The sequence below is a fragment of the Misgurnus anguillicaudatus genome, chromosome 10, assembly GCF_027580225.2.
Source record: "Misgurnus anguillicaudatus chromosome 10, ASM2758022v2, whole genome shotgun sequence".
NCBI classification, from domain to species: Eukaryota; Metazoa; Chordata; class Actinopteri; order Cypriniformes; family Cobitidae; genus Misgurnus; species Misgurnus anguillicaudatus.
Genome location: NC_073346.2, coordinates 4,221,295 through 4,243,113, shown reverse-complemented (window position 1 = coordinate 4,243,113; position 21,819 = coordinate 4,221,295). Strand labels below are relative to the sequence as shown.

At 48.8% G+C, this 21,819-nt stretch overlaps 27 non-coding genes across 27 annotated transcripts; 15 read left to right on the top strand and 12 right to left on the bottom strand.

Moving 5' to 3' along the window:
• Positions 1-464: 464 nt before the first annotated feature.
• trnam-cau (transfer RNA methionine (anticodon CAU)) lies at positions 465-538 on the top strand. Its single transcript has one exon. It is a non-coding gene; the product is annotated as a tRNA-Met (tRNA).
• Positions 539-970: 432 nt separating this feature from the next.
• On the bottom strand, positions 971-1,043 carry trnah-aug (transfer RNA histidin (anticodon AUG)). The gene has a single exon. It is a non-coding gene; the product is annotated as a tRNA-His (tRNA).
• A 792-nt stretch (positions 1,044-1,835) lies between these two features.
• On the bottom strand, positions 1,836-1,918 carry trnal-cag (transfer RNA leucine (anticodon CAG)). Its single transcript has one exon. It is a non-coding gene; the product is annotated as a tRNA-Leu (tRNA).
• A 1,124-nt stretch (positions 1,919-3,042) lies between these two features.
• On the top strand, positions 3,043-3,116 carry trnam-cau (transfer RNA methionine (anticodon CAU)). The gene has a single exon. It is a non-coding gene; the product is annotated as a tRNA-Met (tRNA).
• Positions 3,117-3,208: 92 nt separating this feature from the next.
• trnae-cuc (transfer RNA glutamic acid (anticodon CUC)) lies at positions 3,209-3,280 on the top strand. Its single transcript has one exon. It is a non-coding gene; the product is annotated as a tRNA-Glu (tRNA).
• Positions 3,281-3,548: 268 nt separating this feature from the next.
• Positions 3,549-3,621, bottom strand: trnar-acg (transfer RNA arginine (anticodon ACG)). Its single transcript has one exon. It is a non-coding gene; the product is annotated as a tRNA-Arg (tRNA).
• A 792-nt stretch (positions 3,622-4,413) lies between these two features.
• On the bottom strand, positions 4,414-4,496 carry trnal-cag (transfer RNA leucine (anticodon CAG)). The gene has a single exon. It is a non-coding gene; the product is annotated as a tRNA-Leu (tRNA).
• A 1,124-nt stretch (positions 4,497-5,620) lies between these two features.
• On the top strand, positions 5,621-5,694 carry trnam-cau (transfer RNA methionine (anticodon CAU)). Its single transcript has one exon. It is a non-coding gene; the product is annotated as a tRNA-Met (tRNA).
• Positions 5,695-5,786: 92 nt separating this feature from the next.
• Positions 5,787-5,858, top strand: trnae-cuc (transfer RNA glutamic acid (anticodon CUC)). The gene has a single exon. It is a non-coding gene; the product is annotated as a tRNA-Glu (tRNA).
• A 1,133-nt stretch (positions 5,859-6,991) lies between these two features.
• On the bottom strand, positions 6,992-7,074 carry trnal-uag (transfer RNA leucine (anticodon UAG)). Its single transcript has one exon. It is a non-coding gene; the product is annotated as a tRNA-Leu (tRNA).
• Positions 7,075-8,197: 1,123 nt separating this feature from the next.
• On the top strand, positions 8,198-8,271 carry trnam-cau (transfer RNA methionine (anticodon CAU)). The gene has a single exon. It is a non-coding gene; the product is annotated as a tRNA-Met (tRNA).
• A 92-nt stretch (positions 8,272-8,363) lies between these two features.
• trnae-cuc (transfer RNA glutamic acid (anticodon CUC)) lies at positions 8,364-8,435 on the top strand. The gene has a single exon. It is a non-coding gene; the product is annotated as a tRNA-Glu (tRNA).
• Positions 8,436-8,703: 268 nt separating this feature from the next.
• Positions 8,704-8,776, bottom strand: trnar-acg (transfer RNA arginine (anticodon ACG)). Its single transcript has one exon. It is a non-coding gene; the product is annotated as a tRNA-Arg (tRNA).
• A 792-nt stretch (positions 8,777-9,568) lies between these two features.
• Positions 9,569-9,651, bottom strand: trnal-cag (transfer RNA leucine (anticodon CAG)). The gene has a single exon. It is a non-coding gene; the product is annotated as a tRNA-Leu (tRNA).
• Positions 9,652-10,775: 1,124 nt separating this feature from the next.
• On the top strand, positions 10,776-10,849 carry trnam-cau (transfer RNA methionine (anticodon CAU)). The gene has a single exon. It is a non-coding gene; the product is annotated as a tRNA-Met (tRNA).
• Positions 10,850-10,941: 92 nt separating this feature from the next.
• On the top strand, positions 10,942-11,013 carry trnae-cuc (transfer RNA glutamic acid (anticodon CUC)). Its single transcript has one exon. It is a non-coding gene; the product is annotated as a tRNA-Glu (tRNA).
• Positions 11,014-11,281: 268 nt separating this feature from the next.
• trnar-acg (transfer RNA arginine (anticodon ACG)) lies at positions 11,282-11,354 on the bottom strand. Its single transcript has one exon. It is a non-coding gene; the product is annotated as a tRNA-Arg (tRNA).
• Positions 11,355-13,196: 1,842 nt separating this feature from the next.
• On the top strand, positions 13,197-13,270 carry trnam-cau (transfer RNA methionine (anticodon CAU)). The gene has a single exon. It is a non-coding gene; the product is annotated as a tRNA-Met (tRNA).
• A 92-nt stretch (positions 13,271-13,362) lies between these two features.
• Positions 13,363-13,434, top strand: trnae-cuc (transfer RNA glutamic acid (anticodon CUC)). The gene has a single exon. It is a non-coding gene; the product is annotated as a tRNA-Glu (tRNA).
• A 268-nt stretch (positions 13,435-13,702) lies between these two features.
• Positions 13,703-13,775, bottom strand: trnar-acg (transfer RNA arginine (anticodon ACG)). The gene has a single exon. It is a non-coding gene; the product is annotated as a tRNA-Arg (tRNA).
• Positions 13,776-14,567: 792 nt separating this feature from the next.
• trnal-uag (transfer RNA leucine (anticodon UAG)) lies at positions 14,568-14,650 on the bottom strand. Its single transcript has one exon. It is a non-coding gene; the product is annotated as a tRNA-Leu (tRNA).
• A 1,124-nt stretch (positions 14,651-15,774) lies between these two features.
• Positions 15,775-15,848, top strand: trnam-cau (transfer RNA methionine (anticodon CAU)). The gene has a single exon. It is a non-coding gene; the product is annotated as a tRNA-Met (tRNA).
• Positions 15,849-15,940: 92 nt separating this feature from the next.
• trnae-cuc (transfer RNA glutamic acid (anticodon CUC)) lies at positions 15,941-16,012 on the top strand. Its single transcript has one exon. It is a non-coding gene; the product is annotated as a tRNA-Glu (tRNA).
• Positions 16,013-16,280: 268 nt separating this feature from the next.
• Positions 16,281-16,353, bottom strand: trnar-acg (transfer RNA arginine (anticodon ACG)). Its single transcript has one exon. It is a non-coding gene; the product is annotated as a tRNA-Arg (tRNA).
• Positions 16,354-17,145: 792 nt separating this feature from the next.
• trnal-cag (transfer RNA leucine (anticodon CAG)) lies at positions 17,146-17,228 on the bottom strand. The gene has a single exon. It is a non-coding gene; the product is annotated as a tRNA-Leu (tRNA).
• Positions 17,229-18,352: 1,124 nt separating this feature from the next.
• trnam-cau (transfer RNA methionine (anticodon CAU)) lies at positions 18,353-18,426 on the top strand. Its single transcript has one exon. It is a non-coding gene; the product is annotated as a tRNA-Met (tRNA).
• Positions 18,427-18,518: 92 nt separating this feature from the next.
• Positions 18,519-18,590, top strand: trnae-cuc (transfer RNA glutamic acid (anticodon CUC)). Its single transcript has one exon. It is a non-coding gene; the product is annotated as a tRNA-Glu (tRNA).
• The last annotated feature ends 3,229 nt before the right edge of the window (positions 18,591-21,819 follow it).

Sequence of the window (21,819 nt, the reverse complement as noted above, 5' to 3'; positions counted from 1 at the left end):
TCTTTCAACTTTAGCACAATTTAAGTTTTTCTACTAGATAATGAGGCTAAAGACGAGCCAAACACGTGATCACTGAATAACTGGGACTTTGCATTGTGGATATGTAACGTTATTCCATTAATCTGTCAGCTGTGTCAAATGTGTCAAATGTAAGTGTTTATTTATAATGGGTTTTATCTAGCCTGAGAGCATGTGCGCCAAGATCGTCCAGCAACGGCAGGCGTGCCATTCTCGACACCATTTAAAAGACGATAGGAATCCTGGGCATGACATAGCCCCTCTGTGTCTCCTTGAAGTTGTTTCTGTACGTGTAACATATTAAGAACGAGAAGGTCCTCAGTGTGGGTAGCCAGAGTGCAAGAAGCCCAGTCGTGCTCTCCTCGCAGGAGTTTCCTCGCTGGTGGCGCACAAAATGCCACGCAACCAGACGCAAGGGGCCACCCAGGAGCCGTCAGTCTGGGCGTGCCTCGTTGGCGCAGTTAGGCAGCGCGTCAGTCTCATAATCTGAAGGTCGTGAGTTCGAGCCTCACACGGGGCAGGGTGCCCTTTTGTCGACTAGTTTGAGACTTTAGCCCCGTTTTCCTTCCGCACAGTGTGCCAGGCATCCACGGCCTGAAGGCCAGCGTGTCCTCCCTGGTGGTCTAGTGGCTAGGATTCGGCGCTCTCACCTCCGCGGCCCGGGTTCGATTCCCGGTCAGGGAACGCTCTTTTGACGTGCGCTTGCCTTTTTCACCGGCCGGGTTATGCGCAACGCTGGCTTCGAAGGCAAGGATCGCAGCACCTCCAAGAGGCAAAGCTTCACTGCCTCCGGCCCATCGACCTACGGTTGGACGGCTAAATTGCCTGCCTGCAGTCCTGCGCTCCGCCATCTGAGCAATCAGAGCCTGGTGTGCGTCCTCTGCTCTACTGAGGCATGTTGACGCAGGACAGCAGACACCCAACGTGTGGGAGGAAGGAGTAAAAACAGGATCGAGCCAGCCAGGAGTCGAACCTAGAATCTTCTGATCCATAGTCAGACGCGTTATCCATTGCGCCACTGGCCCAACGCCAGAAACCAGGGAAGTCATGCTTGGAGAAGACAGCTGGATTCTGGAGGCCAGCTGCAAAACTTCATTATTAAATATTAATCCGGTTTTACTCTGCCATCATTAAATCCATTATTACACAATCAATAATTACATGGTTCCCTGCTGCAGCAGCCAAGGACAAGGCCAAGCTGCAGCGGGTGATCCGCTCGGCAGAGAGAGTGATCAACACCTCTCTACCTTCTCTGGAATCCCTTCACAACCTCAGGGCTGTGAGAAGGGCAAGAAAAATTATGTCTGACCCATCTCATCCAGGCTGTACCATGTTTCAGCTGCTCCCTTCAGGTAGAAGGCTTCGGCTCCCGAGAACTGCAAAATCCCGGCATCGCCTGAGCTTCTTTCCCACGGCCGCCTGGCTGCTTAATGACAGTTCAATTCCTTTTCAGGACTGAATGCACTGTTTGCACTTTATTGTTTCTATTACTCCTACTTTTATCATTCAGTATTAGTGTAAGTATCATTATTACTCTTAGCACCTTCCATTCACCTTCCATATGACTGTGTATTGTCATATCTTGTTCTGTCTTAATGTTTCGTTTGCCACATTACATCCATGCGTGACTGGCTGTAAAGAATTCCAATTGTGTTTGACACTATATTGCAATAAATTGAACCTTGAACCTTCATCTCTACCAAAATGGGAAACCGGGTCGTCCCCCGCGTGCCTGTCTCCTGGCGTCTTTGAAAAGGACGCTCCCTCGGAAGAAAGCGCGATACACAGCACGGGTGGCTACAACAAAGGCAACAGAATGTCAGAAATGGGATTCGAACCCACGCCTCCAGAGGAGACTGCGACCTGAACGCAGCGCCTTAGACCGCTCGGCCATCCTGACCACCCCAGCTGGCCCGAGCGAGTCGATTGCGCTCCTCAGCGAATGTGCCGGTGTAACTTTTGGAATGACTCACGATTTTATTGCCTTCATGCAGCTCATCTTTAATTCTTATTTATTTCTTCACAAACGCCTTGAAATAGTGACGAATGTGGATTTTTCGAAATGAGGAACAATGTGCCCGAAGCCTTTCATTTGCCAAAAGCACACGCAGCCCGTCTCCATATGCCCTGTAACGGATGCTGTCAAAGTGGTTTTGCATTCAATGATCCTTTCCCCCTTGATCATACTGTTTTAGAACAGGGTCACAAAAAGGAATCGCCATTCTCAGACCCTGCTCGTTCTACTTGAATGCGCAATGAAAATACTTGATCAAATGCGGATGGACGCCGGCATTGCAATTTAGCGAAAAAGCGCCATCTCTGTACGTCTCAGGGCCTTTTTATGGTTCGCAGTTGCCTTCTAATGTAGACAATAGTTAACCATACGGTGGCGACATCCTTAAAATAACCGGTGGCATTGTGTCTCGAGCACACAAGGCAAACAAGAGATTCTTCAAGAGGTGAGTGCGAAGTACAGTTTACTGCCACAGGCAATGGCCGCAGAGCTTTTACTTTAACAGACTCTAATACGTGGAACACGTCACCAACTTACATAGGACAGTCTTTCAACTTTAGCACAATTTAAGTTTTTCTACTAGATAATGAGGCTAAAGACGAGCCAAACACGTGATCACTGAATAACTGGGACTTTGCATTGTGGATATGTAACGTTATTCCATTAATCTGTCAGCTGTGTCAAATGTGTCAAATGTAAGTGTTTATTTATAATGGGTTTTATCTAGCCTGAGAGCATGTGCGCCAAGATCGTCCAGCAACGGCAGGCGTGCCATTCTCGACACCATTTAAAAGACGATAGGAATCCTGGGCATGACATAGCCCCTCTGTGTCTCCTTGAAGTTGTTTCTGTACGTGTAACATATTAAGAACGAGAAGGTCCTCAGTGTGGGTAGCCAGAGTGCAAGAAGCCCAGTCGTGCTCTCCTCGCAGGAGTTTCTTCGCTGGTGGCGCACAAAATGCCACGCAACCAGACGCAAGGGGCCACCCAGGAGCCGTCGGTCTGGGCGTGCCTCGTTGGCGCAGTTAGGCAGCGCGTCAGTCTCATAATCTGAAGGTCGTGAGTTCGAGCCTCACACGGGGCAGGGTGCCCTTTTGTCGACTAGTTTGAGACTTTAGCCCCGTTTTCCTTCCGCACAGTGTGCCAGGCATCCACGGCCTGAAGGCCAGCGTGTCCTCCCTGGTGGTCTAGTGGCTAGGATTCGGCGCTCTCACCGCCGCGGCCCGGGTTCGATTCCCGGTCAGGGAACGCTCTTTTGACGTGCGCTTGCCTTTTTCACCGGCCGGGTTATGCGCAACGCTGGCTTCGAAAGCAAGGATCGCAGCACCTCCAAGAGGCAAAGCTTCACTGCCTCCGGCCCATCGACCTAAGGTTGGACGGCTAAATTGCCTGCCTGCAGTCCTGCGCTCCGCCATCTGAGCAATCAGAGCCTGGTGTGCGTCCTCTGCTCTACTGAGGCATGTTGACGCAGGACAGCAGACACCCAACGTGTGGGAGGAAGGAGTAAAAACAGGATCGAGCCAGCCAGGAGTCGAACCTAGAATCTTCTGATCCGTAGTCAGACGCGTTATCCATTGCGCCACTGGCCCAACGCCAGAAACCAGGGAAGTCATGCTTGGAGAAGACAGCTGGATTCTGGAGGCCAGCTGCAAAACTTCATTATTAAATATTAATCCGGTTTTACTCTGCCATCATTAAATCCATTATTACACAATCAATAATTACATGGTTCCCTGCTGCAGCAGCCAAGGACAAGGCCAAGCTGCAGCGGGTGATCCGCTCGGCAGAGAGAGTGATCAACACCTCTCTACCTTCTCTGGAATCCCTTTACAACCTCAGGGCTGTGAGAAGGGCAAGAAAAATTATGTCTGACCCATCTCATCCAGGCTGTACCATGTTTCAGCTGCTCCCTTCAGGTAGAAGGCTTCGGCTCCCGAGAACTGCAAAATCCCGGCATCGCCTGAGCTTCTTTCCCACGGCCGCCTGGCTGCTTAATGACAGTTCAATTCCTTTTCAGGACTGAATGCACTGTTTGCACTTTATTGTTTCTATTACTCCTACTTTTATCATTCAGTATTAGTGTAAGTATCATTATTACTCTTAGCACCTTCCATTCACCTTCCATATGACTGTGTATTGTCATATCTTGTTCTGTCTTAATGTTTCGTTTGCCACATTACATCCATGCGTGACTGGCTGTAAAGAATTCCAATTGTGTTTGACACTATATTGCAATAAATTGAACCTTGAACCTTCATCTCTACCAAAATGGGAAACCGGGTCGTCCCCCGCGTGCCTGTCTCCTGGCGTCTTTGAAAAGGACGCTCCCTCGGAAGAAAGCGCGATACACAGCACGGGTGGCTACAACAAAGGCAACAGAATGTCAGAAGTGGGATTCGAACCCACGCCTCCAGAGGAGACTGCGACCTGAACGCAGCGCCTTAGACCGCTCGGCCATCCTGACCACCCCAGCTGGCCCGAGCGAGTCGATTGCGCTCCTCAGCGAATGTGCCGGTGTAACTTTTGGAATGACTCACGATTTTATTGCCTTCATGCAGCTCATCTTTAATTCTTATTTATTTCTTCACAAACGCCTTGAAATAGTGACGAATGTGGATTTTTCGAAATGAGGAACAATGTGCCCGAAGCCTTTCATTTGCCAAAAGCACACGCAGCCCGTCTCCATATGCCCTGTAACGGATGCTGTCAAAGTGGTTTTGCATTCAATGATCCTTTCCCCCTTGATCATACTGTTTTAGAACAGGGTCACAAAACGGAATCGCCATTCTCAGACCCTGCTCGTTCTACTTGAACGCGCAATGAAAATACTTGATCAAATGCGGATGGACGCCGGCATTGCAATTTAGCGAAAAAGCGCCATCTCTGTACGTCTCAGGGCCTTTTTATGGTTCGCAGTTGCCTTCTAATGTAGACAACAGTTAACCATACGGCGGCGACATCCTTAAAAGAACCGGTGGCGTTGTGTCTCGAGCACACAAGGCAAACAAGAGATTCTTCAAGAGGTGAGTGCGAAGTACAGTTTACTGCCACAGGCAATGGCCGCAGAGCTTTTACTTTAACAGACTCTAATACGTGGAACACGTCACCAACTTACATAGGACAGTCTTTCAACTTTAGCACAATTTAAGTTTTTCTACTAGATAATGAGGCTAAAGACGAGCCAAACACGTGATCACTGAATAACTGGGACTTTGCATTGTGGATATGTAACGTTATTCCATTAATCTGTCAGCTGTGTCAAATGTGTCAAATGTAAGTGTTTATTTATAATGGGTTTTATCTAGCCTGAGAGCATGTGCGCCAAGATCGTCCAGCAACGGCAGGCGTGCCATTCTCGACACCATTTAAAAGACGATAGGAATCCTGGGCATGACATAGCCCCTCTGTGTCTCCTTGAAGTTGTTTCTGTACGTGTAACATATTAAGAACCTGAAGGTCCTCAGTGTGGGTAGCCAGAGTGCAAGAAGCCCAGTCGTGCTCTCCTCGCAGGAGTTTCCTCGCTGGTGGCGCACAAAATGCCACGCAACCAGACGCAAGGGGCCACCCAGGAGCCGCCGGTCTGGGCGTGCCTCGTTGGCGCAGTTAGGCAGCGCGTCAGTCTCATAATCTGAAGGTCGTGAGTTCGAGCCTCACACGGGGCAGGGTGCCCTTTTGTCGACTAGTTTGAGACTTTAGCCCCGTTTTCCTTCCGCACAGTGTGCCAGGCATCCACGGCCTGAAGGCCAACGTGTCCTCCCTGGTGGTCTAGTGGCTAGGATTCGGCGCTCTCACCGCCGCGGCCCGGGTTCGATTCCCGGTCAGGGAACGCTCTTTTGACGTGCGCTTGCCTTTTTCACCGGCCGGGTTATGCGCAACGCTGGCTTCAAAGGCAAGGATCGCAGCACCTCCAAGAGGCAAAGCTTCACTGCCTCCGGCCCATCGACCTAAGGTTGGACGGCTAAATTGCCTGCCTGCAGTCCTGCGCTCCGCCATCTGAGCAATCAGAGCCTGGTGTGCGTCCTCTGCTCTACTGAGGCATGTTGACGCAGGACAGCAGACACCCAACGTGTGGGAGGAAGGAGTAAAAACAGGATCGAGCCAGCCAGGAGTCGAACCTAGAATCTTCTGATCCGTAGTCAGGCGCGTTATCCATTGCGCCACTGGCCCAACGCCAGAAACCTGGGAAGTCATGCTTGGAGAAGACAGCTGGATTCTGGAGGCCAGCTGCAAAACTTCATTATTAAATATTAATCCGGTTTTACTCTGCCATCATTAAATCCATTATTACACAATCAATAATTACATGGTTCCCTGCTGCAGCAGCCAAGGACAAGGCCAAGCTGCAGCGGGTGATCCGCTCGGCAGAGAGAGTGATCAACACCTCTCTACCTTCTCTGGAATCCCTTCACAACCTCAGGGCTGTGAGAAGGGCAAGAAAAATTATGTCTGACCCATCTCATTCAGGCTGTACCATGTTTCAGCTGCTCCCTTCAGGTAGAAGGCTTCGGCTCCCGAGAACTGCAAAATCCCGGCATCGCCTGAGCTTCTTTTCCACGGCCGCCTGGCTGCTTAATGACAGTTCAATTCCTTTTCAGGACTGAATGCACTGTTTGCACTTTATTGTTTCTATTACTCCTACTTTTATCATTCAGTATTAGTGTAAGTATCATTATTACTCTTAGCACCTTCCATTCACCTTCCATATGACTGTGTATTGTCATATCTTGTTCTGTCTTAATGTTTCGTTTGCCACATTACATCCATGCGTGACTGGCTGTAAAGAATTCCAATTGTGTTTGACACTATATTGCAATAAATTGAACCTTGAACCTTCATCTCTACCAAAATAGGAAACCGGGTTGTCCCCCGCGTGCCTGTCTCCTGGCGTCTTTGAAAAGGACGCTCCCTCGGAAGAAAGCGCGATACACAGCACGGGTGGCTACAACAAAGGCAACAGAATGTCAGAAGTGGGATTCGAACCCACGCCTCCAGAGGAGACTGCGACCTAAACGCAGCGCCTTAGACCGCTCGGCCATCCTGACCACCCCAGCTGGCCCGAGCGAGTCGATTGCGCTCCTCAGCGAATGTGCCGGTGTAACTTTTGGAATGACTCACGATTTTATTGCCTTCATGCAGGTCATCTTTAATTCTTATTTATTTCTTCACAAACGCCTTGAAATAGTGACGAATGTGGATTTTTCGAAATGAGGAACAATGTGCCCGAAGCCTTTCATTTGCCAAAAGCACACGCAGCCGTCTCCATATGCCCTGTAACGGATGCTGTCAAAGTGGTTTTGCATTCAATGATCCTTTCCCGCCTGATCATACTGTTTTAGAACAGGGTCACAAAAAGGAATTGCCATTCTCAGACCCTGCTCGTTCTACTTGAACACGCAATGAAAATACTTGATCAAATGCGGATGGACGCCGGCATTGCAATTTAGCGAAAAAGCGCCATCTCTGTACGTCTCAGGGCCTTTTTATGGTTCGCAGTTGCCTTCTAATGTAGACAACAGTTAACCATACGGCGGCGACATCCTTAAAAGAACCGGTGGCATTGTGTCTCGAGCACACAAGGCAAACAAGAGATTCTTCAAGAGGTGAGTGCGAAGTACAGTTTACTGCCACAGGCAATGGCCGCAGAGCTTTTACTTTAACAGACTCTAATACGTGGAACACGTCACCAACTTACATAGGACAGTCTTTCAACTTTAGCACAATTTAAGTTTTTCTACTAGATAATGAGGCTAAAGACGAGCCAAACACAAGATCACTGAATAACTGGGACTTTGCATTGTGGATATGTAACGTTATTCCATTAATCTGTCAGCTGTGTCAAATGTGTCAAATGTAAGTGTTTATTTATAATGGGTTTTATCTAGCCTGAGAGCATGTGCGCCAAGATCGTCCAGCAACGGCAGGCGTGCCATTCTCGACACCATTTAAAAGATGATAGGAATCCTGGGCATGACATAGCCCCTCTGTGTCTCCTTGAAGTTGTTTCTGTACGTGTAACATATTAAGAACGAGAAGGTCCTCAGTGTGGGTAGCCAGAGTGCAAGAAGCCCAGTCGTGCTCTCCTCGCAGGAGTTTCCTCGCTGGTGGCGCACAAAATGCCACGCAACCAGACGCAAGGGGCCACCCGGGAGCCGTCGGTCTGGGTGTGCCTCGTTGGCGCAGTTAGGCAGCGCGTCAGTCTCATAATCTGAAGGTCGTGAGTTCGAGCCTCACACGGGGCAGGGTGCCCTTTTGTCGACTAGTTTGAGACTTTAGCCCCGTTTTCCTTCCGCACAGTGTGCCAGGCATCCACGGCCTGAAGGCCAGCGTGTCCTCCCTGGTGGTCTAGTGGCTAGGATTCGGCGCTCTCACCGCCGCGGCCCGGGTTCGATTCCCGGTCAGGGAACGCTCTTTTGACGTGCGCTTGCCTTTTTCACCGGCCGGGTTATGCGCAACGCTGGCTTCGAAGGCAAGGATCGCAGCACCTCCAAGAGGCAAAGCTTCACTGCCTCCAGCCCATCGACCTAAGGTTGGACGGCTAAATTGCCTGCCTGCAGTCCTGCGCTCCGCCATCTGAGCAATCAGAGCCTGGTGTGCGTCCTCTGCTCTACTGAGGCATGTTGACGCAGGACAGCAGACACCCAACGTGTGGGAGGAAGGAGTAAAAACAGGATCGAGCCAGCCAGGAGTCGAACCTAGAATCTTCTGATCCGTAGTCAGACGCGTTATCCATTGCGCCACTGGCCCAACGCCAGAAACCAGGGAAGTCATGCTTGGAGAAGACAGCTGGATTCTGGAGGCCAGCTGCAAAACTTCATTATGAAATATTAATCCGGTTTTACTCTGCCATCATTAAATCCATTATTACACAATCAATAATTACATGGTTCCCTGCTGCAGCAGCCAAGGACAAGGCCAAGCTGCAGCGGGTGATCCGCTCGGCAGAGAGAGTGATCAACACCTCTCTACCTTCTCTGGAATCCCTTCACAACCTCAGGGCTGTGAGAAGGGCAAGAAAAATTATGTCTGACCCATCTCATCCAGGCTGTACCATGTTTCAGCTGCTCCCTTCAGGTAGAAGGCTTCGGCTCCCGAGAACTGCAAAATCCCGGCATCGCCTGAGCTTCTTTCCCACGGCCGCCTGGCTGCTTAATGACAGTTCAATTCCTTTTCAGGACTGAATGCACTGTTTGCACTTTATTGTTTCTATTACTCCTACTTTTATCATTCAGTATTAGTGTAAGTATCATTATTACTCTTAGCACCTTCCATTCACCTTCCATATGACTGTGTATTGTCATATCTTGTTCTGTCTTAATGTTTCGTTTGCCACATTACATCCATGCGTGACTGGCTGTAAAGAATTCCAATTGTGTTTGACACTATATTGCAATAAATTGAACCTTGAACCTTCATCTCTACCAAAATGGGAAACCGGGTCGTCCCCCGCGTGCCTGTCTCCTGGCGTCTTTGAAAAGGACGCTCCCTCGGAAGAAAGCGCGATACACAGCACGGGTGGCTACAACAAAGGCAAAAGAATGTCAGAAGTGGGATTCGAACCCACGCCTCCAGAGGAGACTGCGACCTGAACGCAGCGCCTTAGACCGCTCGGCCATCCTGACCACCCCAGCTGGCCCGAGCGAGTCGATTGCGCTCCTCAGCGAATGTGCCGGTGTAACTTTTGGAATGACTCACGATTTTATTGCCTTCATGCAGCTCATCTTTAATTCTTATTTATTTCTTCACAAACGCCTTGAAATAGTGACGAATGTGGATTTTTCGAAATGAGGAACAATGTGCCCGAAGCCTTTCATTTGCCAAAAGCACACGCAGCCCGTCTCCATATGCCCTGTAACGGATGCTGTCAAAGTGGTTTTGCATTCAATGATCCTTTCCCCCTTGATCATACTGTTTTAGAACAGGGTCACAAAAAGGAATCGCCATTCTCAGACCCTGCTCGTTCTACTTGAACGCGCAATGAAAATACTTGATCAAATGCGGATGGACGCCGGCATTGCAATTTAGCGAAAAAGCGCCATCTCTGTACGTCTCAGGGCCTTTTTATGGTTCGCAGTTGCCTTCTAATGTAGACAACAGTTAACCATACGGCGGCGACATCCTTAAAAGAACCGGTGGCATTGTGTCTCGAGCACACAAGGCAAACAAGAGATTCTTCAAGAGGTGAGTGCGAAGTACAGTTTACTGCCACAGGCAATGGCCGCAGAGCTTTTACTTTAACAGACTCTAATACGTGGAACACGTCACCAACTTACATAGGACAGTCTTTCAACTTTAGCACAATTTAAGTTTTTCTACTAGATAATGAGGCTAAAGACGAGCCAAACACGTGATCACTGAATAACTGGGACTTTGCATTGTGGATATGTAACGTTATTCCATTAATCTGTCAGCTGTGTCAAATGTGTCAAATGTAAGTGTTTATTTATAATGGGTTTTATCTAGCCTGAGAGCATGTGCGCCAAGATCGTCCAGCAACGGCAGGCGTGCCATTCTCGACACCATTTAAAAGACGATAGGAATCCTGGGCATGACATAGCCCCTCTGTGTCTCCTTGAAGTTGTTTCTGTACGTGTAACATATTAAGAACGAGAAGGTCCTCAGTGTGGGTAGCCAGAGTGCAAGAAGCCCAGTCGTGCTCTCCTCGCAGGAGTTTCCTCGCTGGTGGCGCACAAAATGCCACGCAACCAGACGCAAGGGGCCACCCAGGAGCCGTCGGTCTGGGCGTGCCTCGTTGGCGCAGTTAGGCAGCGCGTCAGTCTCATAATCTGAAGGTCGTGAGTTCGAGCCTCACACGGGGCAGGGTGCCCTTTTGTCGACTAGTTTGAGACTTTAGCCCCGTTTTCCTTCCGCACAGTGTGCTAGGCATCCACGGCCTGAAGGCCAGCGTGTCCTCCCTGGTGGTCTAGTGGCTAGGATTCGGCGCTCTCACCGCCGTGGCCCGGGTTCGATTCCCGGTCAGGGAACGCTCTTTTGACGTGCGCTTGCCTTTTTCACCGGCCGGGTTATGCGCAACGCTGTCTTCGAAGGCAAGGATCGCAGCACCTCCAAGAGGCAAAGCTTCACTGCCTCCGGCCCATCGACCTAAGGTTGGACGGCTAAATTGCCTGCCTGCAGTCCTGCGCTCCGCCATCTGAGCAATCAGAGCCTGGTGTGCGTCCTCTGCTCTACTGAGGCATGTTGACGCAGGACAGCAGACACCCAACGTGTGGGAGGAAGGAGTAAAAACAGGATCGAGCCAGCCAGGAGTCGAACCTAGAATCTTCTGATCCGTAGTCAGACGCGTTATCCATTGCGCCACTGGCCCAACGCCAGAAACCTGGGAAGTCATGCTTGGAGAAGACAGCTGGATTCTGGAGGCCAGCTGCAAAACTTCATTATGAAATATTAATCCGGTTTTACTCAGATCAACACCTCTCTACCTTCTCTGGAATCCCTTCACAACCTCAGGGCTGTGAGAAGGGCAAGAAAAATTATGTCTGACCCATCTCATCCAGGCTGTACCATGTTTCAGCTGCTCCCTTCAGGTAGAAGGCTTCGGCTCCCGAGAACTGCAAAATCCCGGCATCGCCTGAGCTTCTTTCCCACGGCCGCCTGGCTGCTTAATGACAGTTCAATTCCTTTTCAGGACTGAATGCACTGTTTGCACTTTATTGTTTCTATTACTCCTACTTTTATCATTCAGTATTAGTGTAAGTATCATTATTACTCTTAGCACCTTCCATTCACCTTCCATATGACTGTGTATTGTCATATCTTGTTCTGTCTTAATGTTTCGTTTGCCACATTACATCCATGCGTGACTGGCTGTAAAGAATTCCAATTGTGTTTGACACTATATTGCAATAAATTGAACCTTGAACCTTCATCTCTACCAAAATGGGAAACCGGGTCGTCCCCCGCGTGCCTGTCTCCTGGCGTCTTTGAAAAGGACGCTCCCTCGGAAGAAAGCGCGATACACAGCACGGGTGGCTACAACAAAGGCAACAGAATGTCAGAAGTGGGATTCGAACCCACGCCTCCAGAGGAGACTGCGACCTGAACGAGTCGATTGCGCTCCTCAGCGAATGTGCCGGTGTAACTTTTGGAATGACTCACGATTTTATTGCCTTCATGCAGCTCATCTTTAATTCTTATTTATTTCTTCACAAACGCCTTGAAATAGTGACGAATGTGGATTTTTCGAAATGAGGAACAATGTGCCCGAAGCCTTTCATTTGCCAAAAGCACACGCAGCCCGTCTCCATATGCCCTGTAACGGATGCTGTCAAAGTGGTTTTGCATTCAATGATCCTTTCCCCCTTGATCATACTGTTTTAGAACAGGGTCACAAAAAGGAATCGCCATTCTCAGACCCTGCTCGTTCTACTTGAACGCGCAATGAAAATACTTGATCAAATGCGGATGGACGCCGGCATTGCAATTTAGCGAAAAAGCGCCATCTCTGTACGTCTCAGGGCCTTTTTATGGTTCGCAGTTGCCTTCTAATGTAGACAACAGTTAACCATACGGCGGCGACATCCTTAAAAGAACCGGTGGCATTGTGTCTCGAGCACACAAGGCAAACAAGAGATTCTTCAAGAGGTGAGTGCGAAGTACAGTTTACTGCCACAGGCAATGGCCGCAGAGCTTTTACTTTAACAGACTCTAATACGTGGAACACGTCACCAACTTACATAGGACAGTCTTTCAACTTTAGCACAATTTAAGTTTTTCTACTAGATAATGAGGCTAAAGACGAGCCAAACACGTGATCACTGAATAACTGGGACTTTGCATTGTGGATATGTAACGTTATTCCATTAATCTGTCAGCTGTGTCAAATGTGTCAAATGTAAGTGTTTATTTATAATGGGTTTTATCTAGCCTGAGAGCATGTGCGCCAAGATCGTCCAGCAACGGCAGGCGTGCCATTCTCGACACCATTTAAAAGACGATAGGAATCCTGGGCATGACATAGCCCCTCTGTGTCTCCTTGAAGTTGTTTCTGTACGTGTAACATATTAAGAACGAGAAGGTCCTCAGTGTGGGTAGCCAGAGTGCAAGAAGCCCAGTCGTGCTCTCCTCGCAGGAGTTTCCTCGCTGGTGGCGCACAAAATGCCACGCAACCAGACGCAAGGGGCCACCCAGGAGCCGTCGGTCTGGGCGTGCCTCGTTGGCGCAGTTAGGCAGCGCGTCAGTCTCATAATCTGAAGGTCGTGAGTTCGAGCCTCACACGGGGCAGGGTGCCCTTTTGTCGACTAGTTTGAGACTTTAGCCCCGTTTTCCTTCCGCACAGTGTGCCAGGCATCCACGGCCTGAAGGGCAGCGTGTCCTCCCTGGTGGTCTAGTGGCTAGGATTCGGCGCTCTCACCGCCGCGGCCCGGGTTCGATTCCCGGTCAGGGAACGCTCTTTTGACGTGCGCTTGCCTTTTTCACCGGCCGGGTTATGCGCAACGCTGGCTTCGAAGGCAAGGATCGCAGCACCTCCAAGAGGCAAAGCTTCACTGCCTCCGGCCCATCGACCTAAGGTTGGACGGCTAAATTGCCTGCCTGCAGTCCTGCGCTCCGCCATCTGAGCAATCAGAGCCTGGTGTGCGTCCTCTGCTCTACTGAGGCATGTTGACGCAGGACAGCAGACACCCAACGTGTGGGAGGAAGGAGTAAAAACAGGATCGAGCCAGCCAGGAGTCGAACCTAGAATCTTCTGATCCGTAGTCAGACGCGTTATCCATTGCGCCACTGGCCCAACACCAGAAACCAGGGAAGTCATGCTTGGAGAAGACAGCTGGATTCTGGAGGCCAGCTGCAAAACTTCATTATGAAATATTAATCCGGTTTTACTCTGCCATCATTAAATCCATTATTACACAATCAATAATCACATGGTTCCCTGCTGCAGCAGCCAAGGACAAGGCCAAGCTGCAGCGGGTGATCCGCTCGGCAGAGAGAGTGATCAACACCTCTCTACCTTCTCTGGAATCCCTTCACAACCTCAGGGCTGTGAGAAGGGCAAGAAAAATTATGTCTGACCCATCTCATCCAGGCTGTACCATGTTTCAGCTGCTCCCTTCAGGTAGAAGGCTTCGGCTCCCGAGAACTGCAAAATCCCGGCATCGCCTGAGCTTCTTTCCCACGGCCGCCTGGCTGCTTAATGACAGTTCAATTCCTTTTCAGGACTGAATGCACTGTTTGCACTTTATTGTTTCTATTACTCCTACTTTTATCATTCAGTATTAGTGTAAGTATCATTATTACTCTTAGCACCTTCCATTCACCTTCCATATGACTGTGTATTGTCATATCTTGTTCTGTCTTAATGTTTCGTTTGCCACATTACATCCATGCGTGACTGGCTGTAAAGAATTCCAATTGTGTTTGACACTATATTGCAATAAATTGAACCTTGAACCTTCATCTCTACCAAAATGGGAAACCGGGTCGTCCCCCGCGTGCCTGTCTCCTGGCGTCTTTGAAAAGGACGCTCCCTCGGAAGAAAGCGCGATACACAGCACGGGTGGCTACAACAAAGGCAACAGAATGTCAGAAGTGGGATTCGAACCCACGCCTCCAGAGGAGACTGCGACCTAAACGCAGCGCCTTAGACCGCTCGGCCATCCTGACCACCCCAGCTGGCCCGAGCGAGTCGATTGCGCTCCTCAGCGAATGTGCCGGTGTAACTTTTGGAATGACTCACGATTTTATTGCCTTCATGCAGCTCATCTTTAATTCTTATTTATTTCTTCACAAACGCCTTGAAATAGTGACGAATGTGGATTTTTCGAAATGAGGAACAATGTGCCCGAAGCCTTTCATTTGCCAAAAGCACACGCAGCCCGTCTCCATATGCCCTGTAACGGATGCTGTCAAAGTGGTTTTGCATTCAATGATCCTTTCCCGCCTGATCATACTGTTTTAGAACAGGGTCACAAAAAGGAATCGCCATTCTCAGACCCTGCTCGTTCTACTTGAACACGCAATGAAAATACTTGATCAAATGCGGATGGACGCCGGCATTGCAATTTAGCGAAAAAGCGCCATCTCTGTACGTCTCAGGGCCTTTTTATGGTTCGCAGTTGCCTTCTAATGTAGACAACAGTTAACCATACGGCGGCGACATCCTTAAAAGAACCGGTGGCATTGTGTCTCGAGCACACAAGGCAAACAAGAGATTCTTCAAGAGGTGAGTGCGAAGTACAGTTTACTGCCACAGGCAATGGCCGCAGAGCTTTTACTTTAACAGACTCTAATACGTGGAACACGTCACCAACTTACATAGGACAGTCTTTCAACTTTAGCACAATTTAAGTTTTTCTACTAGATAATGAGGCTAAAGACGAGCCAAACACGTGATCACTGAATAACTGGGACTTTGCATTGTGGATATGTAACGTTATTCCATTAATCTGTCAGCTGTGTCAAATGTGTCAAATGTAAGTGTTTATTTATAATGGGTTTTATCTAGCCTGAGAGCATGTGCGCCAAGATCGTCCAGCAACGGCAGGCGTGCCATTCTCGACACCATTTAAAAGACGATAGGAATCCTGGGCATGACATAGCCCCTCTGTGTCTCCTTGAAGTTGTTTCTGTACGTGTAACATATTAAGAACGAGAAGGTCCTCAGTGTGGGTAGCCAGAGTGCAAGAAGCCCAGTCGTGCTCTCCTCGCAGGAGTTTCCTCGCTGGTGGCGCACAAAATGCCACGCAACCAGACGCAAGGGGCCACCCAGGAGCCGTCGGTCTGGGCGTGCCTCGTTGGCGCAGTTAGGCAGCGCGTCAGTCTCATAATCTGAAGGTCGTGAGTTCGAGCCTCACACGGGGCAGGGTGCCCTTTTGTCGACTAGTTTGAGACTTTAGCCCCGTTTTCCTTCCGCACAGTGTGCCAGGCATCCACGGCCTGAAGGCCAGCGTGTCCTCCCTGATGGTCTAGTGGCTAGGATTCGGCGCTCTCACCGCCGCGGCCCGGGTTCGATTCCCGGTCAGGGAACGCTCTTTTGACGTGCGCTTGCCTTTTTCACCGGCCGGGTTATGCGCAACGCTGGCTTCGAAGGCAAGGATCGCAGCACCTCCAAGAGGCAAAGCTTCACTGCCTCCGGCCCATCGACCTAAGGTTGGACGGCTAAATTGCCTGCCTGCAGTCCTGCGCTCCGCCATCTGAGCAATCAGAGCCTGGTGTGCGTCCTCTGCTCTACTGAGGCATGTTGACGCAGGACAGCAGACACCCAACGTGTGGGAGGAAGGAGTAAAAACAGGATCGAGCCAGCCAGGAGTCGAACCTAGAATCTTCTGATCCGTAGTCAGACGCGTTATCCATTGCGCCACTGGCCCAACGCCAGAAACCTGGGAAGTCATGCTTGGAGAAGACAGCTGGATTCTGGAGGCCAGCTGCAAAACTTCATTATGAAATATTAATCCGGTTTTACTCTGCCATCATTAAATCCATTATTACACAATCAATAATTACATGGTTCCCTGCTGCAGCAGCCAAGGACAAGGCCAAGCTGCAGCGGGTGATCCGCTCGGCAGAGAGAGTGATCAACACCTCTCTACCTTCTCTGGAATCCCTTCACAACCTCAGGGCTGTGAGAAGGGCAAGAAAAGTTATGTCTGACCCATCTCATCCAGGCTGTACCTTGTTTCAGCTGCTCCCTTCAGGTAGAAGGCTTCGGCTCCCGAGAACTGCAAAATCCCGGCATCGCCTGAGCTTCTTTCCCACGGCCGCCTGGCTGCTTAATGACAGTTCAATTCCTTTTCAGGACTGAATGCACTGTTTGCACTTTATTGTTTCTATTACTCCTACTTTTATCATTCAGTATTAGTGTAAGTATCATTATTACTCTTAGCACCTTCCATTCACCTTCCATATGACTGTGTATTGTCATATCTTGTTCTGTCTTAATGTTTCGTTTGCCACATTACATCCATGCGTGACTGGCTGTAAAGAATTCCAATTGTGTTTGACACTATATTGCAATAAATTGAACCTTGAACCTTCATCTCTACCAAAATGGGAAACCGGGTCGTCCCCCGCGTGCCTGTCTCCTGGCGTCTTTGAAAAGGACGCTCCCTCGGAAGAAAGCGCGATACACAGCACGGGTGGCTACAACAAAGGCAACAGAATGTCAGAAGTGGGATTCGGACCCACGCCTCCAGAGGAGACTGCGACCTGAACGCAGCGCCTTAGACCGCTCGGCCATCCTGACCACCCCAGCTGGCCCGAGCGAGTCGATTGCGCTCCTCAGCGAATGTGCCGGTGTAACTTTTGGAATGACTCACGATTTTATTGCCTTCATGCAGGTCATCTTTAATTCTTATTTATTTCTTCACAAACGCCTTGAAATAGTGACGAATGTGGATTTTTCGAAATGAGGAACAATGTGCCCGAAGCCTTTCATTTGCCAAAAGCACACGCAGCCCGTCTCCATATGCCCTGTAACGGATGCTGTCAAAGTGGTTTTGCATTCAATGATCCTTTCCCCCTTGATCATACTGTTTTAGAACAGGGTCACAAAAAGGAATCGCCATTCTCAGACCCTGCTCGTTCTACTTGAACGCGCAATGAAAATACTTGATCAAATGCGGATGGACGCCGGCATTGCAATTTAGCGAAAAAGCGCCATCTCTGTACGTCTCAGGGCTTTTTTATGGTTCGCAGTTGCCTTCTAATGTAGACAACAGTTAACCATACGGCGGCGACATCCTTAAAAGAACCGGTGGCATTGTGTCTCGAGCACACAAGGCAAACAAGAGATTCTTCAAGAGGTGAGTGCGAAGTACAGTTTACTGCCACAGGCAATGGCCGCAGAGCTTTTACTTTAACAGACTCTAATACGTGGAACACGTCACCAACTTACATAGGACAGTCTTTCAACTTTAGCACAATTTAAGTTTTTCTACTAGATAATGAGGCTAAAGACGAGCCAAACACGTGATCACTGAATAACTGGGACTTTGCATTGTGGATATGTAACGTTATTCCATTAATCTGTCAGCTGTGTCAAATGTGTCAAATGTAAGTGTTTATTTATAAAGGGTTTTATCTAGCCTGAGAGCATGTGCGCCAAGATCGTCCAGCAACGGCAGGCGTGCCATTCTCGACACCATTTAAAAGACGATAGGAATCCTGGGCATGACATAGCCCCTCTGTGTCTCCTTGAAGTTGTTTCTGTACGTGTAACATATTAAGAACGAGAAGGTCCTCAGTGTGGGTAGCCAGAGTGCAAGAAGCCCAGTCGTGCTCTCCTCGCAGGAGTTTCCTCGCTGGTGGCGCACAAAATGCCACGCAACCAGACGCAAGGGGCCACCCAGGAGCCGTCGGGCTGGGTGTGCCTCGTTGGCGCAGTTAGGCAGCGCGTCAGTCTCATAATCTGAAGGTCGTGAGTTCGAGCCTCACACGGGGCAGTGTGCCCTTTTGTCGACTAGTTTGAGACTTTAGCCCCGTTTTCCTTCCGCACAGTGTGCCAGGCATCCACGGCCTGAAGGCCAGCGTGTCCTCCCTGGTGGTCTAGTGGCTAGGATTCGGCGCTCTCACCGCCGCGGCCCGGGTTCGATTCCCGGTCAGGGAACGCTCTTTTGACGTGCGCTTGCCTTTTTCACCGGCCGGGTTATGCGCAACGCTGGCTTCGAAGGCAAGGATCGCAGCACCTCCAAGAGGCAAAGCTTCACTGCCTCCGGCCAATCGACCTAAGGTTGGACGGCTAAATTGCCTGCCTGCAGTCCTGCGCTCCGCCATCTGAGCAATCAGAGCCTGGTTTGCGTCCTCTGCTCTACCCCAGCCAACATGTATATGTGGGCCCCACATGGGTTTTACTTGGGCTACATGGGTACCAAGTGGGCATGGTCCTATTATGGGCATCTTATATGGGACTCACTTGGGTTAGTGTAGTAGGCCCCACATGGGTTAAAAAACATAGGCTCCCTATATGGGTCCTAGTTGGGATGTTAATGGGAAATGAGGGCATGGGCTCATAATAGGAAACACATATGGGGCCCTCTTGGGCAACCAATATGGGTCTTAAATGGGCTAACACAATAATTCCCATATAGGTTCCTTATATGGGTCCAAAGTGGGACCCACATAGGTTATGAGTATATGTGATTTGAATAAGGAAACACAAATGGGACCCTTTTGGCCAAACCATATGGGTCCAACATGGGCAAACACAATTATTCCCATATAGGTTCCTTATATGGGTCCAAAGTGGGACCCACATAGGTCACCTATATATGTGTTTTGAATAAGGAAACACATATGGGACCCTTTTGGCCAAACCATATGGGTACAACATGGGCAAACACAATTATTCCCATATATGCTCCTTATATGGGCCGAAAGTGGGACCCACGTAGGCCACATGTCTGTGTTTTGAATAAGGAAACTCATATGGGGCCCTTTTGGCCAAACCATATGGGTACAACATGGGCAAACACAATTATTCCCAAATAGGCTCCTTATATGGGCCCAAAGTGGGACCCACATAGGTCACCTGTATATGTGTTTTGAATAAGGAAACACATATGGGACCCTTTTGGCCAAACCATATGGGTACAACATGGGCAAACACAATTATCCCCATATAGGCTCCTTATATGGGCCCAAAGTGGGACCAACATAGGTCACCTGCATATGTGTTTTGAATAAGGAAACACATATGGGACCCTTTTGGCCAAACCATATGGGTTCAACATGGGCAAACACAATTATTCCCATATAGGCTCTTTATATGGGCTGAAAGTGGGACCCACATAGGTCACCTGTATATGTGTTTTGAATAAGGAAACCCACATGGGACCCTATTGGACAAACCATATGGATACATCATGGGCAAACACAAATATTCCCATATAGGCTCCTTATATGGGCCAAAAGTGGGACCCACATAGGTCACCTGTATATGTCTTTTGAATAAGGAAACACATATGGGACACTTTTGGCCAAACCATATGGTTACAACATGGGCAAACACAATTATTCCCATACAGGCTCCTTATATGGGCTAAAAGTGGGACCCACATAGGTCACCTGTATATGTCTTTTGAATAAGGAAACACATATGGGACACTTTTGGCCAAACCATATGGTTACAACATGGGCAAACACAATTATTCCCCATACAGGCTCCTTATATGGGCTAAAAGTGGGACCCACATAGGTCACCTGTATATGTCTTTTGAATAAGGAAACACATATGGGACACTTTTGGCCAAACCATATGGTTACAACATGGGCAAACACAATTATTCCCATACAGGCTCCTTATATGGGCTAAAAGTGGGACCCACATAGGTCACCTGTATATGTCTTTTGAATAAGGAAACACATATGGGACACTTTTGGCCAAACCATATGGTTACAACATGGGCAAACACAATTATTCCCATACAGGCTCCTTATATGGGCTGAAAGTGGGACCCACATAGGTCACCTGTATATGTGTTTTGAATAAGGAAGCACATATGGGACCCTTTTAACCAAACCATATGGGTACAACATGGGCAAACACAATTATCCCCATATAGATTCCTTATATGGGTCCAAAGTGGGACCCACATAGGTCACCTGTATATGTGTTTTGAATAAGGAAACACATATGGGACCCTTTTGGCCAAACCATATGTGTCCAACATGGTCAAACACAATTATTCCCATATAGGTTCCTTATATGGGTCCAAAGTGGGACCAACATAGGTCACCTGTATATGTGTTTTGAATAAGGAAACACATATGGGACCCTTTTGGCCAAACCATATGGGTTCAACATGGGGAAACACAATTATTCCCCATACAGGCTCCTTATATGGGCTAAAAGTGGGACCCACATAGGTCACCTGTATATGTGTTTTGAATAAGGAAACCCACATGGGACCCTATTGGACAAACCATATGGATACATCATGGGCAAACACAAATATTCCCATATAGGCTCCTTATATGGGCCAAAAGTGGGACCAACATAGGTCACCTGTATATGTCTTTTGAATAAGGAAACACATATGGGACACTTTTGGCCAAACCATATGGTTACAACATGGGCAAACACAATTATTCCCATACAGGCTCCTTATATGGGCTAAAAGTGGGACCCACATAGGTCACCTGTATATGTCTTTTGAATAAGGAAACACATATGGGACACTTTTGGCCAAACCATATGGTTACAACATGGGCAAACACAATTATTCCCATACAGGCTCCTTATATGGGCTAAAAGTGGGACCCACATAGGTCACCTGTATATGTCTTTTGAATAAGGAAACACATATGGGACACTTTTGGCCAAACCATATGGTTACAACATGGGCAAACACAATTATTCCCATACAGGCTCCTTATATGGGCTGAAAGTGGGACCCACATAGGTCACCTGTATATGTGTTTTGAATAAGGAAGCACATATGGGACCCTTTTAACCAAACCATATGGGTCCAACATGGGCAAACACAATTATCCCCATATAGATTCCTTATATGGGTCCAAAGTGGGACCCACATAGGTCACCTGTATATGTGTTTTGAATAAGGAAACACATATGGGACCCTTTTGGCCAAACCATATGTGTCCAACATGGTCAAACACAATTATTCCCATATAGGCTCCTTATATGGGCCGAAAGTGGGACCCACGTAGGTCACATGTCTGTGTTTTGAATAAGGAAACACATATGGGGCCCTTTTGGCCAAACCATATGGGTACAACATGGGCAAACACAATTATTCCCATATAGGCTCCTTATATGGGCTGAAAGTGGGACCCACATAGTAGAGATGCGCGGTTGGCGGTTACAGCCGCGGACT